Source organism: Salvelinus fontinalis, unplaced genomic scaffold (genome assembly GCF_029448725.1).
Source record: "Salvelinus fontinalis isolate EN_2023a unplaced genomic scaffold, ASM2944872v1 scaffold_0075, whole genome shotgun sequence".
Taxonomy (NCBI): domain Eukaryota; kingdom Metazoa; phylum Chordata; class Actinopteri; order Salmoniformes; family Salmonidae; genus Salvelinus; species Salvelinus fontinalis.
Window position 1 is genome coordinate 439,162 of NW_026600284.1, and position 18,789 is coordinate 457,950.

The following is an 18,789-nucleotide window of genomic DNA, read 5'->3' on the forward strand; positions in this document are numbered from 1 at the left end:
TCTGTCTCTCTCCCTCTACCTGTCTGTGTGTTTCTCCCTCTACCTGTCTGTGTGTTTCTCCTTCTACCTGTCTGTCTGTCTCTCTCCCTCTACCTGACTGTCTGTGTCTATCAGACAGTTGTATTAATGCTATTTAATCTCTCCTCAGACTAATATTATTCTGTTTGTCCTGTGGGTACCTTTGCCACTGTTCCAGCCCTTGTGTATTGCGCTGTCATGGTGTATTTCTCCCTCTACCTGTCTGTCTGTGTCTCTCCCTGTCTGTCTGTGTCTCTCCCTGTCTGTGTCTATCTGTCATGGTCTGTTTCTCTCTCTACCTGTCTGTCTGTGTCTCTACCTGTCTGTCTGTGTCTCTTCCTGTCTGTCTGTGTCTATCTGTCTGTCTGTGTCTCTTCCTGTCTGTCTGTGTCTCTCCCTGTCTGTCTGTGTCTATCTGTCTGTCTGTGTCTGTCTGTCTGTCTGTGTCTCTCTCTTCCTGTCTGTCTGTGTCTCTCCCTGTCTGTCTGTGTCTATCTGTCTGTCTGTGTCTCTCTCTTCCTGTCTGTCTGTGTCTATCTGTCTGTCTGTGTCTCTCCCTGTCTGTCTGTGTCTCTCCCTGTCTGTCTGTGTCTCTCTCTCCCTGTCTGTCTGTGTCTCTCTCTTCCTGTCTGTCTGTGTATCTCCCTGTCTGTCTGTGTCTCTCTCTCCCTGTCTGTCTGTGTCTCTCTCTTCCTGTCTGTCTGTGTCTCTCCCTGGAAAGAAATCCGTCCGTTCTCTCTCCTCTCTCCTCTCTGTCCTCAGTGATAGAAGGGTAGAGGCTCAGTATTCAGATATTTATGGTGCTGGTTATTAAGCAGCGCTACCAGCAGCAGTGACTCATGAAGTAGCTGAATATTATTGTTGTTTTAATTATCTTGGGGGGTCAGATTTACCGGTCATTTCCCAATCTAACCCCTTTACCAGTCATTTCCCAATCTAACCCCTTTACCAGTCATTTCCCAATCTAATCCCTTTACCAGTCATTTCCCAATCTAACCCCTTTACCAGTCATTTCCCAATCTAACCCCTTTACCAGTAATTTCCCAATCTAACCCCTTTACCAGTCATTTCACAATCTAATCCCTTTACCAGTCATTTCCCAATCTAACCCCTTTACCAGTCATTTCCCAATCTGACCCCTTTACCAGTCATTTCCCAATCTGACCCCTTTACCAGTCATTTCATAATCTAACCCCTTTACCAGTCATTCCATAATCTAACCCCTTTACCAGTCATTTCACAATCCCTTTACCAGTCATTTCCCAATCTAACCCCTTTACCAGTCATTTCCCAATCTAACCCCTTTACCAGTCATTTCACAATCCCTTTACCAGTCATTTCATAATCTGACCCCTTTACCAGTCATTTCACAATCTGACCCCTTTACCAGTCATTTCCCAATCTGACCCCTTTACCAGTCATTTCCCAATCTGACCCCTTTACCAGTCATTTCACAATCTAAACTGTAATATGTTTTAGTAAATATAGTTTTAAACCATCATTCATAGACCTTCATTCATGAATTAGTACAGGCCACCTGGACTGACTGGTAGTGATGTCTGTCTGAGGAAATGACATATCATCCACTCAGCACACATCTATAACGGGATCAGAGTAGCACAGCAGCCATGGGGAGATGTAACCATGTGTCAACCCTGAACTACCCTCTGCTAGCGCCTCCATCTCTCAAGGAGAAACTGACCTCCGTCCCTGGCCCTGTCTGTCTGCTTGGGCGGCAGGAGAGACAGGACTTGGCAGGCTGTTCCAGGGTCAGGGCTTCTCTCTCTCAATTCAATTCAATTCAAGGGGCTTTATTGGCATGGGAAACATGTGTTAACATTGCCAAAGCAAATGAGGTAGACAAGTCTCTCTCTCTCTGTCTCTGTCTCTCTGTCTCTCTGTCTCTCTGTCTCTCTGTCTCTCTGTCTCTCTGTCTCTCTGTCTCTCTCTCTCTCTCTGTCTCTGTCTCTGTCTCTGTCTCTCTGCTCTCTCTCTCTCTCTCTCTCTGTCTCTCTGCTCTCTGTCTCTCTGTCTCTCTGTCTCTCTGTCTCTCTGTCTCTCTGTCTCTCTGTCTCTCTGTCTCTCTCTCTCTCTCTGTCTCTCTCTCTGCTCTCTGTCTCTCTGCTCTCTGTCTCTCTCCTCTCTCCTCTCTCCTCTCTCTCTCTCAGAAACAGGCCATTCATTCAGACGGGTCTATTGGTGAGAGGGAGCATTTCCAGTGTGTGTTTGGGTGGAGAATCATTTCTCCTATCGCAGAGTGATGTTGACAGAATGGTGGTGTGAGAGAAGAGACAGAGGACCAGATGGTTGATGTGGTGGGCTCCATAGGAGAGACCTGGGTACAGAGGTCAGGGGGAATGGAGGAGAGGTGACCTGGGTACAGAGGTCAGGGTGAATGGAGGAGAGGGGAGACCTGGGTACAGAGGTCAGGGGGAATGGAGGAGAGGGGAGACCTTGGTACAGAGGTCAGGGTGAATGGAGGAGAGGGGAGACCTGGGTACAGAGGTCAGGGGGAATGGAGGAGAGGTGAGACCTGGGTACAGAGGTCAGGGGGAATGGAGGAGAGGGGTGACCTGGGTACAGAGGTCAGGGTGAATGGAGGAGAGGTGACCTGGGTACAGAGGTCAGGGTGAATGGAGGAGAGGGGTGACCTGGGTACAGAGGTCAGAGGGAATGGAGGAGAGGTGAGACCTGGGTACAGAGGTCAGGGGGAATGGAGGAGAGGTGAGACCTGGGTACAGAGGTCAGGGGGAAGACAGGAATGGAGGAGAGGTGAGACCTGGGTACAGAGGTTAGGGGGAATGGAGGAGAGGTGAGACCTGGGTACAGAGGTCAGGGGGAATGGAGGAGAGGGGTGACCTGGGTACAGAGGTCAGGGGGAATGGAGGAGAGGGGTGACCTGGGTACAGAGGTCAGGGGGAATGGAGGAGAGGTGAGACCTGGGTACAGAGGTCAGGGTGAATGGAGGAGAGGTGACCTGGGTACAGAGGTCAGGGGGAATGGGGGAGAGGGGAGACCTGGGTACAGAGGTCAGGGGGAATGGGGGAGAGGGGAGACCTGGGTACAGAGGTCAGGGGGAATGGAGGAGAGGGGTGTGGGGTGATTCCTGCTTGAGTAGGTAAAGGCTTCGGGCCATGTCTCTGCTGTCCTCATAGGTACACACAGAGATACAGATCCCCCCCCCCACACACACTCTCTCCTGTTTCTGTGCCCTTGTCACAGAGCACCAGTGGAGCGAGTCATTGAGGACCAACAGATTTATGCCTCAGGTTGGGTTGGGGTCCTAGAGGCCTTTTGGAGAGGAGCCAACCTGGACAGACAGACTCCTCTCCCCTCAGGTTGGGTTGGGGTCCAACCGGACAGACAGACTCCTCTCTCCCCTCAGGTTGGGTTGGGGTCCAACCGGACAGACAGACTCCTCTCTCCCCCCAGTCGTTCCCGTCCCGTATTAAAGTGGTCTGGAGCAGAAACACAGAGTGGATGTTGTTGAGTAGAGTGACGATCTAACGGCTGGTCTCTTTCTGTTCCTCTCAGGGTCGTCAGCAGCCAAGAAGACACACACATGTAAGTGTCCAGAAGTCATTTCTCTACAAATGATACAGTCCACTATGGCTATTTCAATCTTTACACTGTCTCTATGCAGACTGACAGGCTCCTACACACAGTGTCTCTATGCAGACTGACAGAGTCCTCACTGTCTCTATGCAGACTGACAGAGTCCTCACTGTCTCTATGTAGACTGACAGAGTCCTCACTGTCTCTATGCAGACTGACAGAGTCCTCACTGTCTCTATGCAGACTGACAGAGTCCTCACTGTCTCTATGCAGACTGACAGAGTCCTCACTGTCTCTATGCAGAATGACAGAGTCCTCACTGTCTCTATGTAGACTGACAGAGTCCTCACTGTCTCTATGCAGACTGACAGAGTCCTCACTGTCTCTATGCAGACTGACAGGCTCCTACACACACTGTCTCTATGCAGACTGACAGGCTCCTACACACTGTCTCTATGCAGACTGACAGGCTCCTACACACACTGTCTCTATGCAGACTGACAGGCTCCTACACACAGCGTCTCTATGCAGACTGACAGAGTCCTCACTGTCTCTATGCAGACTGACAGGCTTCTACACACATTGTCTCTATGCAGACTGACAGGCTTCTACACACACTGTCTCTATGCAGACTGACAGAGTCCTCACTGTCTCTATGCAGACTGACAGGCTCCTACACACACTGTCTCTATGCAGACTGACAGGCTCCTACACACACTGTCTCTATGCAGACTGACAGAGTCCTCACTGTCTCTATGCAGACTGACAGGCTTCTACACACACTGTCTCTATGCAGACTGACAGGCTCCTACACACACTGTCTCTATGCAGACTGACAGAGTCCTCACTGTCTCTATGCAGACTGACAGGCTTCTACACACACTGTCTCTATGCAGACTGACAGAGTCCTCACTGTCTCTATGCAGACTGACAGAGTCCTCACTGTCTCTATACAGACTGACAGGCTCCTACACACACTGTCTCTATGCAGACTGACAGGCTCCTACACACAGCGTCTCTATGCAGACTGACAGAGTCCTCACTGTCTCTATGCAGACTGACAGGCTTCTACACACATTGTCTCTATGCAGACTGACAGGCTTCTACACACACTGTCTCTATGCAGACTGACAGAGTCCTCACTGTCTCTATGCAGACTGACAGGCTCCTACACACACTGTCTCTATGCAGACTGACAGGCTCCTACACACACTGTCTCTATGCAGACTGACAGAGTCCTCACTGTCTCTATGCAGACTGACAGGCTTCTACACACACTGTCTCTATGCAGACTGACAGGCTCCTACACACACTGTCTCTATGCAGACTGACAGAGTCCTCACTGTCTCTATGCAGACTGACAGGCTTCTACACACACTGTCTCTATGCAGACTGACAGGCTCCTACACACACTGTCTCTATGCAGACTGACAGAGTCCTCACTGTCTCTATGCAGACTGACAGAGTCCTCACTGTCTCTATGCAGACTGACAGGCTTCTACACACACTGTCTCTATGCTGACTGACAGTCCTCACTGTCTCTATGCAGACTGACATGCTCCTACACACACTGTCTCTATGCTGACTGACAGTCCTCACTGTCTCTATGCAGACTGACAGGCTTCTACACACACTGTCTCTATGCAGACTGACAGTCCTCACTGTCTCTATGCAGACTGACATGCTCCTACACACACTGTCTCTATGCAGACTGACAGGCTCCTACACACACTGTCTCTATGCAGACTGACAGGCTCCTACACACACTGTCTCTATGCAGACTGACAGGCTCCTACACACACTGTCTCTATGCAGACTGACAGAGTCCTCACTGTCTCTATGCAGACTGACAGGCTTCTACACACACTGTCTCTATGCAGACTGACAGGCTTCTACACACACTGTCTCTATGCAGACTGACAGTCCTCACTGTCTCTATGCAGACTGACAGGCTCCTACACACACTGTCTCTATGCAGACTGACAGGCTCCTACACACAGCGTCTCTATGCAGACTGACAGAGTCCTCACTGTCTCTATGCAGACTGACATGCTCCTACACACACTGTCTCTATGCAGACTGACAGGCTCCTACACACACTGTCTCTATGCAGACTGACAGGCTCCTACACACACTGTCTCTATGCAGACTGACAGGCTCCTACACACACTGTCTCTATGCAGACTGACAGGCTCCTACACACACTGTCTCTATGCAGACTGACAGGCTCCTACACACACTGTCTCTATGCAGACTGACAGGCTCCTACACACACTGTCTCTATGCAGACTGACAGGCTCCTACACACACAAACTGTCACTCCAACATACACTCAATTAGTATTTGGTAGCATTGCCTTTAAATTGTTTGGGTCAAATGTTTTGGGTAGCCTTCCACAAGTTCCCACAATAAATTGGGTGAATTTTGTCCCATTCCTCCTGACAGAGCTGGTGTAACTGAGTCAGGTTTGTAGGCCTCCTTGCTCGCACATGCTTCTTCAGTTCTTCCCACACATTTTCTATAGTATTGAGGTCAAGGCTTTGTGATGACCACTCCAATACCTTGACTTTGTTGTCCTCAAGCCATTTTGCCACAACTTTGGAAGTATGCTTGGGGTCATTGTCCATTTGGAAGACCCATTTGTGACCAAGATTTAACTTCCTGACTGATGTCTTGAGATGTTGCTTCAATATATCCAACTAATGTTCCCACCTCATGATGCCATCTATTTTATGAAGTGCACCAGTCCATCCTGCAGCAAAGCACCCACACAACATGATGCTGCCACCCCCGTGCTTCACGGTTGGGATGGTGTTCTTCGGCTCGCAAGCCCCCCCTTTCTCCCTCCAAACATAACGATGGTCATTATGGCCAGACAGTTCTATTTTTGTTTCATCAGACCAGAGGACATTTCTCCAAAAAGTACGATCTTTGTCCCCATGTGCAGTTGCAAACCGTAGTCTGTCTTTTTTATGGCGGTTTTGGAGAAGTGGCTTCTTCCTTGCTGAGCGGCCTTTCAGGTTATGTCCATATAGGACTCGTTTTACTGTGGATATAGATACTTTTGTACCTGTTTCCTCCAGCATCTTCACAAGGTCCTTTGCTGTTGTTCTGGGATTGATTTGCACTTTTTGCACCAAAGTACGTTCATCTCTAGGAGACAGAACGCGTCTCCTTCCTGAGTGGTATGACGGCTGAGTGATCCCATGGTGTTTATACTTGCGTACTATTGTTTGTACAGATGAACGTGGTACCTTCAGGCGTTTGGAAATTGCTCCCAAGGATGAACCAGACCTGTGGAGGTCTACAATTTTTTTTATGAGGTCTTGGCTGATTTCTTTAGATTTTCCCATGATGTCAAGCAAAGAGGCACAGAGTTTGAAGGTAGGCCTTGAAATACATCCACAGGTACACCTCCATTTGACTCAAATGATGTCAATTAGCCTATCAGAAGCTTCTAAAGCCATGACATCATTTTCTGGAATTTTCCAAGCTGTTTAAAGGCGCAGTCAACTTAGTGTATGTAAACTTCTGACCCACTGGAATTGTGATACAGGGAATTATAAGTGAAATAATCGTGTCTGTAAACAATTGTTGGAAAAATGACTTGTGTCATGCACGAAATAGATGTCCTAACCGACTTGCCAAGACTATAGATTGTTAACCAAACATTTGTGGAGTGGTTGAAAAACAAGTTTTAATGACTCCAACCTAAGTGTATGTAAACTTCCGACTTCAACTCTATATATCTATTTTGGGGGGGGGGGGGGGGGTTTGGGAAATTCTCCCGTGACCCCATTTTCATGTCAGGTCGCGACCCCTTGTTTGGGAACAGCTGAACTAGACTAATGATGATGGGAAAGAGATATGGTTTATGACCTGAGGGATGGTAGTGGTAGTCTACTGCTGTATAATGACCTGAGGGATGGATAGAGGGCCCTGGTCAAAAGTAGTACACTATATAGGGAGTAGGTTACCTCCTAGGACAAACAGGGGAATGGCCCTGAAGTTTCCATGACCTCTCCTCCCCTGATCTAGAAGAGCGAGCCAATATGGCAGTATGACCTCTCCTTCCCTGATCTAGAAGAGTTAGCCAATATGGCAGTATGACCTCTCCTTCCCTGATCTAGAAGAGTTAGCCGATATGGCAGTATGACCTCTCCTTCCCTGATCAAGAAGAGTTAGCCAATATGGCAGTATGACCTCTCCTTCCCTGATCAAGAAGAGTTAGCCAATATGGCAGTATGACCTCTCCTTCCCTGATCAAGAAGAGTTAGCCAATATGGCAGTATGACCTCTCCTTCCCTGATCTAGAACAGCGAGCCAATATGGCAGTATGACCTCTCCTTCCCTGATCTAGAACAGCGAGCCAATATGGCAGTATGACCTCTCCTTCCCTGATCAAGAAGAGTTAGCCAATATGGCAGTATGAACTCTTCTTCCCTGATCTAGAAGAGTTAGCCAATATGGCCGTATGACCTCTCCTTCCCTGATCTAGAAGAGTTAGCCAATATGGCAGTATGACCTCTCCTTCCCTGATCAAGAAGAGCGAGCCAATATGGCAGTATGACCTCTCCTTCCCTGATCTAGAAGAGCGAGCCAATATGGCAGTATGACCTCTCCTTCCCTGATCTAGAACAGCGAGCCAATATGGCAGTATGACCTCTCCTTCCCTGATCTAGAAGAGCTAGCCAATATGGCAGTATGACCTCTCCTTCCCTGATCTAGAAGAGCTAGCCAATATGGCAGTATGACCTCTCCTTCCCTGATCAAGAAGAGTTAGCCAATATGGCAGTATGACCTCTCCTTCGCTGATCTAGAAGAGTTAGCCAATATGGCAGTTTGATCTCTCCTTCCCTGATCAAGAAGAGTTAGCCAATATGGCAGTATGACATCTCCTTCCCTGATCAAGAAGAGTTAGCCAATATGGCAGTATGACCTCTCCTTCCCTGATAAAGAAGAGTTAGCCAATATGGCAGTATGACCTCTCCTTCCCTGATCAAGAAGAGTTAGCCAATATGGCAGTATGACCTCTCCTCCCCTGATCTAGAAGAGTTAGCCAATATGGCAGTATGACCTCTCCTCCCCTGATCTAGAATAGTTAGCCAATATGGCAGTATGACATCTCCTTCCCTGATCAAGAAGAGCGAGCCAATATGGCAGTATGACCTCTCCTTCCCTGATCTAGAAGAGCGAGCCAATATGGCAGTATGACCTCTCCTTCCCTGATCTAGAAGAGCGAGCCAATTTGGCAGTATGACCTCTCCTTCCCTGATCTAGAAGAGCTAGCCAATATGGCAGTATGACCTCTCCTTCCCTGATCTAGAAGAGCGAGCCAATATGGCAGTATGACCTCTCCTTCCCTGATCTAGAAGAGCTAGCCAATATGGCAGTATGACCTCTCCTTCCCTGATCAAGAAGAGTTAGCCAATATGGCAGTATGACCTCTCCTTCGCTGATCTAGAAGAGTTAGCCAATATGGCAGTTTGATCTCTCCTTCCCTGATCAAGAAGAGTTAGCCAATATGGCAGTATGACCTCTCCTTCCCTGATCAAGAAGAGTTAGCCAATATGGCAGTATGACCTCTCCTTCCCTGATAAAGAAGAGTTAGCCAATATGGCAGTATGACCTCTCCTTCCCTGATCAAGAAGAGTTAGCCAATATGGCAGTATGACCTCTCCTCCCCTGATCTAGAAGAGTTAGCCAATATGGCAGTATGACCTCTCCTTCCCTGATCAAGAAGAGTTAGCCAATATGGCAGTATGACCTCTCCTTCTCTGATCTAGAAGAGCAAGCCAATATGGCAGTATGACCTCTCCTTCCCTGATCAAGAAGAGTTAGCCAATATGGCAGTATGTCCTCTCCTCCCCTGATCTAGAAGAGTTAGCCAATATGGCAGTATGACCTCTCCTTCCCTGATCTAGAAGAGCGAGCCAATATGGCAGTATGACCTCTCCTTCCCTGATCTAGAAGAGCGAGCCAATATGGAAGTATGACCTCTCCTTCCCTGATCTAGAAGAGCGAGCCAATATGGCAGTATGACCTCTCCTTCCCTGATCTAGAAGAGCTAGCCAATATGGCAGTATGATCTCTCCTTCCCTGATCTAGAAGAGTTAGCCAATATGGCAGTATGACCTCTCCTTCACTGATCTAGAACAGTGAGCCAATATGGCAGTATGACCTCTCCTTCCCTGATCTAGAAGAGTTAGCCAATATGGCAGTATGACCTCTCCTTCACTGATCAAGAAGAGCTAGCCAATATGGCAGTATGACATCTCCTTCACTGATCTAGAAGAGTTAGCCAATATGGCAGTATGACCTCTCCTTCCCTAATCTAGGAGAGTTAGCCAATATGGCAGTATGACCTCTCCTTCCCTGATCAAGAAGAGTTAGCCAATATGGCAGTATGACCTCTCCTTCCCTGATCTAGAAGAGTTAGCCAATATGGCAGTATGACCTCTCCTTCACTGATCAAGAAGAGCCAGCCAATATGGCAGTATGACCTCTCCCTGATCAAGAAGAGCGAGCCAATATGGCAGTATGAACTCTCCTTCCCTGATCTAGAAGAGTTAGCCAATATGGCAGGATGACCTCTCCTTCCCTGATCTAGAAGAGCTAGCCAATATGGCAGTATGATCTCTCCTTCCCTGATCTAGAAGAGCCAGCCAATATGGCAGGATGACCTCTCCTTCCCTGATCTAGAAGAGCGAGCCAATATGGCAGTATGACCTCTCCTTCCCTGATCTAGAAGAGTTAGCCAATATGGCAGGATGACCTCTCCTTCCCTGATTTAGAAGAGCGAGCCAATATGCCAGTATGACCTCGTGCTGGATGGTTGATTCAATGTGAATAATGACTGCTGTTATGAAACGATATAGTAACTGGTGTTCTATTAGAGTGGTCTGTTGAACAGAGAGCATGATGGGTAAAGTAACACTACTATTATAATACGCTGAAGGTTTACTCCAGATATTGAGTTAAGCTGTCCAGTTCTTACCATTGTGGCATTTTCTCTACTGCGTAATCTCCCAGTGAGATTATCCGCTGTGGTTCGTCCGGTACTGTATTTACCCTCCTCCAATCCTCTTTGTCCGTGCAGAGAGAAAGGTGTCGTTGTGTCGGGCCATGCGGCATCAACACATAAACAGATGATATGTACGCATCGCTCGTTTTTTTCAAAACTTCCACCAGAGTGTTTTTCCCCTCAGGTTCTTGGGATTGGATGGGGGGGGGGGGGGGGGGGGGTCAGATGGTTAGACATGATGTTCCAGAATGTTCCCATCATCGGGGGGGGATCCTTCAGTCTGTGATGTCACATCCTGTCTTGTTTTGTAAACGTTTTTAGGAACATATTGGAACATGGATATATGGAAGTCTACTGCAGCAGAATGTTTTGGTCCTGTACTGTGGTGTTGAAATAGAACAGGCCAACCAATGGCCTCTTGAGTTGAAGGCTGACGTTAGTCATTTGTGATTGGGGGGGGGGCGGGGGGGGGGGGGGGCACAGAGGTATTACTCATGCCACGAGTACATGATGTCATTGATGTAACCAAGTAATAATGAGTGTCATGGGGAGTTCCATTTCCGTTGGGCATCGCCACGGTATCAAGCTAAAACCACATAATCTTCCCTTGTTTCATTGTGTTCTTGAAAGGGATTCCATTTCCGTTGGGCATCGCCACGGTATCAAGCTAAAACCACTTAGTCTTCCCTTGTTTCATTGTGTTCTTGTAAGGGATTCCATTTCCGTTGGGCATCGCCACGGTATCAAGCTAAAACCACATAGTCTTCCCTTGTTTCATTGTGTTCTTGAAAGGGATTCCATTTCCGTTGGGCATCGCCACGGTATCAAGCTAAAACCACATAGTCTTCCCTTGTTTCATTGTGTTCTTGAAAGGGATTCCATTTCCGTTGGGCATCGCCACGGTATCAAGCTAAAACCACATAGTCTTCCCTTGTTTCATTGTGTTTTTGTAAGGGGTTCCATTTCTAAGGTCTTTTTTCCCCCCTGTCCAATATTACCCGAGTGAGTCTCACGACTGAAAGCTAATCTGCAGAGGATATTTTCCTCATTATCCCTGGCTCCAACATGTCTCCTGTACCTTCAGGATCAGTCTCCGTGGCTTCCTTCCTGCTCGTACTAACTCTGACCGACGTTAGGCCTGTAAGTATGCGTGGGAATATATAGGTTGAAAATATGAATCTGCCGTCTAGCAGAGTTCAAGCTTTTTCCAGAGCATCTCAACTTAGTTAATAACTCTTTTAAAATCGACCCGATTTAGTGAGATTACTGAGATTACTGTGTGATGGGAGAGCGGAGACACTAGGGAGGCTTCTCAAATCTCCCTGGACCCTTGCTGGTCAAACGTAGTGCACTATAAAGTGGGTAGGATGCCATTTGGCATGCAGACCCGACGTGCTAGCAGGATGCAGAAGTATTAATCATTCCCCATAAACTGCCAATTTAGGAAGAGAATATGTCCCCGTTTATATTGATATTTTACTTGGCAAACATACACGTACGCACGCAGACTCTCTCTCTCTCTCTCACACACACACAAACACACACACACACACACACACACACACACACACACACACACACACACACACACACACACACACACACACACACACACATGCCCGCACGCACACGCACACAGAGGTTTTAAAATAGAGACATAGAGAGACATTAACACCCAGCAGTAGATTAGGGTCCTGTACCAGTAGATTAGAGTCCAGAACCAGTATATTAGGGTCCAGAACAAGTAGATTAGGGTCCAGAACCAGTAGATGAGGGTCCAGTACCAGTAGATTAGGGTCCAGAACCAGTAGATTAGGGTCCAGAACCAGTAGATTAGAGTCCAGAACCAGTAGATTAGGGTCCAGAACCAGTAGATTAGGGTCCAGAACCAGTAGATTAGAGTCCAGAACCAGTAGATTAGAGTCCAGAACCAGTATATTAGGGTCCAGAACAAGTAGATTAGAGTCCAGAACCAGTAGATTAGGGTCCAGGACCAGTAGATTAGGGTCCAGAACCAGTAGATTAGGGTCCAGAACTAGTAGATTAGGGTCCAGAACCAGTAGATTAGGGTCCAGAACCAGTAGATTAGAGTCCAGAACCAGTAGATTAGGGTCCAGTACCAGTAGATTAGGGTCCAGTACCAGTAGATTAGGGTCCAGAACCAGTAGATTAGGGTCCAGAACCAGTAGATTAGGGTCCAGAACCAGTAGATTAGGGTCCTTGAGCATCATTAACACCCACCAGTAGATTAGAGTCCAGAACCAGTAGATTAGGGTCCAGAACCAGTAGATTAGGGTCCAGAACCAGTAGATTAGGATCCAGTACCAGTAGATTAGGGTCCTTGAGCTTCATTGACACCCAGCAGTAGATTAGGGTCCAGAACCAGTAGATTAGGGTCTTTGAGCATCATTAACACCCAGCAGTAGATTAGGGTCCAGAACCAGTAGATTCGAGTCCAGAACCAGTAGATTAGGGTCCAGAACCAGTAGATTAGAGTCCAGAACCAGTAGATTAGGGTCCAGAACCAGTAGATTAGGGTCCTTGAGCATCATTAACACCCAGCAGTAGATTAGGGTCCAAAACCAGTAGATTAGGGTCCTTGAGCATCATTAACACCCAGCAGTAGATTAGGGTCCAGAACCAGTAGATTAGGGTCCAGTACCAGTAGATTAGGGTCCTTGAGCATCATTAACACCCAGCAGTAGATTAGGGTCCAGTACCAGTAGATTAGGGTCCAGAACGAGTAGATTAGGGTCCAGTACCAGTAGATTATTGTCCTTGAGCATCATTAACACCCATCAATAGATTAGGGTCCAGTACCAGTAGATTAGGGTCCAGAACTAGTAGATTAGGGTCCAGAACCAGTAGATGAGGGTCATTGAGCATCATTGACACCCAGCAGTAGATTAGGGTCCTGTACCAGTAGATTAGAGTCCAGAACCAGTAGATTAGAGTCCAGAACCAGTAGATTAGGGTCCAGAACCAGTAGATTAGGGTCCAGAACCAGTAGATTAGAGTCCAGAACCAGTAGATTAGAGTCCAGAACCAGTAGATTAGGGTCCAGAACCAGTAGATTAGGGTCCAGAACCAGTAGATTAGGGTCCTGTACCAGTAGATTAGGGTCATTGAGGATCATTAACACCCACTAGTAGGTTAGAGAAAGATGCCAAGTCAAAACCCATTACTACCATGATGTCGGGGATTACAGAAAGATGCCAAATCAAAACCCATTGTAAATGTATTGATAGCAATGCAATGTTTTCTTACCAATCGCTCATTATTGCTTATTTTTTGGTTTTGCTAAAAACCACTGCTTCCTGAACAAATAACCACTGATACCACACTTACACGTTACACTGAGTGGACAAAACATTAGGAACACCTCTTTCTGTGACCTAGACTGACCAGGTGATTACAGGTGAAAGCTTTGATCCCTAATTGCTGTCACCTGTTAATTCCACTTCAATCAGTGTAGATGAAGGGGAGGAGACGGGTAAAATAAGGATTTTTAATCCTTGAGACAATTGAGACGTGGATTATGTGTTTTCCCTTTCAGAGGGTGAATGGGCAAGACAAAATATTGAAGTGCCTTTGAACAGGGAATGGTAGTAGGTGCCGGTTTGAGTGTGTCAAGAACTGCAATGCTGCTGGGTTTTTCCACACTGAACAGTTTCTCGTGTGTATCAAGAATGGTCCACCACCCAAAGTACATCCAGGCAATTTGACACAACTGTGGGAAGCATTGGAGTCAACATGGACCAGCATCCCTGTGGAGTCAACACGGACCAGCATCCCTGTGGAGTCAACACGGACCAGCATCCCTGTGGAGTCAACACGGACCAGCATCCCTGGAGTCAACATGGGCCAGCATCCCTGTGGAGTCAACATGGACCAGCATCCCTGTGGAGTCAACATGGGCCAGCATCCCTGTGGAGTCAACACGGGCCATCGTCCCTGTGGAGTCAACATGGACCAGCGTCCCTGTGGAGTCAACATGGACCAGCATCCCTGTGGAGTCAACATGGGCCATCATCCCTGTGGAGTCAACATGGACCAGCGTCCCTGTGGAGTCAACATGGACCAGCGTCCCTGTGGAGTCAACATGGACCAGCGTCCCTGTGGAGTCAACACGGACCAGCATCCCTGTGGAGTCAACACGGACCAGCATCCCTGTGGAGTCAACATGGACCAGCATCCCTGTGGAGTCAACATGGACCAGCATCCCTGTGGAGTCAACATGGACCAGCATCCCTGTGGAGTCAACATGGACCAGCATCCCTTGTGGAGTCAACATGGACCAGCATCCCTGTGGAGTCAACATGGACCAGCATCCCTGTGGAGTCAACATGGGCCAGCATCCCTGTGAAGTTAACATGGACCAGCATCCCTGTGGAGTCAACATGGGCCATCATCCCTGTGGAGTCAACATGGACCAGCATCCCTGTGGAGTCAATATGGACCAGCGTCCCTGTGGAGTCAACATGGACCAGCATCCCTGTGGAGTCAACATGGACCAATCATCCCTGTGGAGTCAACATGGGCCAGCATCCCTGTGGAGTCAACATGGGCCAGCATCCCTGTGAAGTTAACATGGACCAGCATCCCTGTGGAGTCAACATGGGCCATCATCCCTGTGGAGTCAACATGGACCAGCATCCCTGTGGAGTCAATATGGACCAGCGTCCCTGTGGAGTCAACATGGACCAGCATCCCTGTGGAGTCAACATGGACCAATCATCCCTGTGGAGTCAACATGGGCCAGCATCCCTGTGGAGTCAACATGGGCCAGCATCCCTGTGGAGTCAACATGGACCAGCATCCCTGTGGAGTCAACATGGGCCAGCATCCCTGTGGAGTCAACATGGGCCAGCGTCCCTGTTGTGGAACTCAATATTAGGATGGTGTTCCTAATGTTTTGTACACTCGGTGTATATTAGATATTAGCATTAAGGCTTGACATTATTACGTGATATCATGTAAGTGGACGAACACCGTCAACGTAACAGGTTTATTTTTTGTATTTATTTAACGTGTGGAGCCGAACAGCTGACTGGAAACAGGGATGGCCGGGCATTCGATGCGGTTCAGCCCGTTTCCGCTGTAACGTGGACTCTTCGTCAACGTGTTTCAACGTTGTCGCTCCTCGCTGAAAAACAAGGCAGGTTGTTGTCGCAAGCGAGTCTTCCCTCAGCAGCAGCACACGCCGTCATCTAACATTCATGACCGTCACATCCCTAATAACCATATCATGAATATTATAACAAATTCTCCTACATTCTTAGCCTTGTACTCCCCAGCAATGCAGCGATGCTCTTAGCCTCTGAGATGACTGCCTTGTATCTCTCCCTGCCTGTGGGAGATGGGGGCTGAGGGATGGACTGTAATAACCAGAGAGATCTGGGGGAACTAAGGGAAGGGTAGGGAGGTTGGGGGGAGTGGAAGGGGGGGTCACAGACTGGGGAGCACCAAGGGAAGAGTGGAATGGGGGTCACCTCTGGGGGTGCAGGGATGAGAGTGGGGGTCTCCTCGGAGGGTGGAGGGATGAGAGTGGGGGTCTCCTCTGGGGGTGGAGGGATGAGAGTGGGGGTCTCCTCTGAGGGTGGAGGGATGAGAGTGGGGTGGAGGGATGATAGTGGGGGTCTCCTCTGAGGGTGGAGGGATGAGAGTGGGGGTCTCCTCTGAGGGTGGAGGGATGAGAGTGGGGGTCTCCTCTGAAGATCTAGCAGGCTGGGGGTGGAGGGATGAGAGTGGGGGTCTCCTCTGAGGATGGAGGGATGAGAGTGGGTGTCTCCTCTGAGGATCTAGCAGGCTGGGCGTGGAGGGATGAAAGTGGGGTCTCCTTTGAGGATCTAGCAGGCTGGGGGTGGAGGGATGAGAGTGGGGGTCTCTTCTGAGGATCTAGCAGGCTGGGGGTGGAGGGATGAGAGTGGGGGTCTCCTCTGAGAATGGAGGGATGAGAGTGGGTGTCTCCTCTGAGGATCTAGCAGGCTGGGCGTGGAGGGATGAAAGTGGGGTCTCCTTTGAGGATCTAGCAGGCTGGGGGTGGAGGGATGAGAGTGGGGGTCTCTTCTGAGGATCTAGCAGGCTGGGGGTGGAGGGAGGGGATGAGAGTGGGGTCTCCTCTGAGGATCTAGCAGGCTGGGGGTGGAGGGATGAGAGTGGGGGTCTCCTCTGAGGATCTAGCAGGCTTGGGGTGGAGGGATGAGAGTGGGAGTCTCCTCTGAGGATCTAGCAGGCTTGGGGTGGAGGGATGAGAGTGGGAGTCTCCTCTGAGGATCTAGCAGACTTGGGGTGGAGGGATGAGAGTGGGAGTCTCCTCTGAGGATCTTGCAGGCTGGGGGTGGAGGGATGAGAGTGGGGGTCTCCTCTGAGGATCTAGCAGGCTGGGGGTGGAGGGAGGGGATGAGAGTGGGGGTCTCCTCTGAGGATCTAGCAGGCTGGGGGTGGAGGGATGAGAGTGGGGGTCTCCTCTGAGGATCTAGCAGGCTGGGGGTGGAGGGATGAGAGTGGGGGTCTCCTCTGAGGATCTAGCAGGCTGGGGGTGGAGGGATGAGAGTGGGAGTCTCCTCTGAGGGTGGAGGGATGAGAGTGGGGTGGAGGGATGATAGTGGGGGTCTCCTCTGAGGGTGGAGGGATGAGAGTGGGGGTCTCCTCTGAGGGTGGAGGGATGAGAGTGGGGGTCTCCTCTGAAGATCTAGCAGGCTGGGGGTGGAGGGATGAGAGTGGGGGTCTCCTCTGAGGATGGAGGGATGAGAGTGGGTGTCTCCTCTGAGGATCTAGCAGGCTGGGCGTGGAGGGATGAAAGTGGGGTCTCCTTTGAGGATCTAGCAGGCTGGGGGTGGAGGGATGAGAGTGGGGGTCTCTTCTGAGGATCTAGCAGGCTGGGGGTGGAGGGATGAGAGTGGGGGTCTCCTCTGAGGATGGAGGGATGAGAGTGGGTGTCTCCTCTGAGGATCTAGCAGGCTGGGCGTGGAGGGATGAAAGTGGGGTCTCCTTTGAGGATCTAGCAGGCTGGGGGTGGAGGGATGAGAGTGGGGGTCTCTTCTGAGGATCTAGCAGGCTGGGGGTGGAGGGAGGGGATGAGAGTGGGGTCTCCTCTGAGGATCTAGCAGGCTGGGGGTGGAGGGATGAGAGTGGGGGTCTCCTCTGAGGATCTAGCAGGCTTGGGGTGGAGGGATGAGAGTGGGAGTCTCCTCTGAGGATCTAGCAGGCTTGGGGTGGAGGGATGAGAGTGGGAGTCTCCTCTGAGGATCTAGCAGGCTGGGGGTGGAGGGAGGGGATGAGAGTGGGGTCTCCTCTGAGGATCTAGCAGACTTGGGGTGGAGGGATGAGAGTGGGAGTCTCCTCTGAGGATCTTGCAGGCTGGGGGTGGAGGGATGAGAGTGGGGGTCTCCTCTGAGGATCTAGCAGGCTGGGGGTGGAGGGAGGGGATGAGAGTGGGGGTCTCCTCTGAGGATCTAGCAGGCTGGGGGTGGAGGGATGAGAGTGGGGGTCTCCTCTGAGGATCTAGCAGGCTGGGGGTGGAGGGATGAGAGTGGGGGTCTCCTCTGAGGATCTAGCAGGCTGGGGGTGGAGGGATGAGAGTGGGGGTCTCCTCTGAGGATCTAGCAGGCTGGGGGTGGAGGGATGAGAGTGGGGGTCTCCTGTGAGATAGACTAGTGTCCTGTCCAGGGGGTGGACTGTACATCAAGCTGTCTCACTACAGAAACAGGAGATAGACTAGTGTCCTGTCCAGGGGGTGTCCTGTACATCAAGCTGCCTCACGCTACAGAAACAGGAGATAGACTAGTGTCCTGTCCAGGGGGTGTCCTGTACATCAAGCTGTCTCACACTACAGAAACAGGAGATAGACTAGTGTCCTGTCCAGGCGGTGTCCTGGTACATCAAGCTGTCTCACTACAGAAACAGGAGATGGACTAGTGTCCTGTCCAGGGGGTGTCCTGGTACATCAAGCTGTCTCACTACAGTAACAGGAGATAGACTAGTGTCCTGTACATCAAGCTGTCTCTACAGGAACAGGAGATGGACTAGTGTCCTGTCCAGGGGGTGTCCTGGTACATCAAGCTGTCTCACTACAGAAACAGGAGATAGACTAGTGTCCTGTACATCAAGCTGCCTCACTACAGAAACAATAGACTAGTGTCCTGTCCAGGGGGTGTCCTGTACATCAAGCTGCCTCACACTACAGAAAC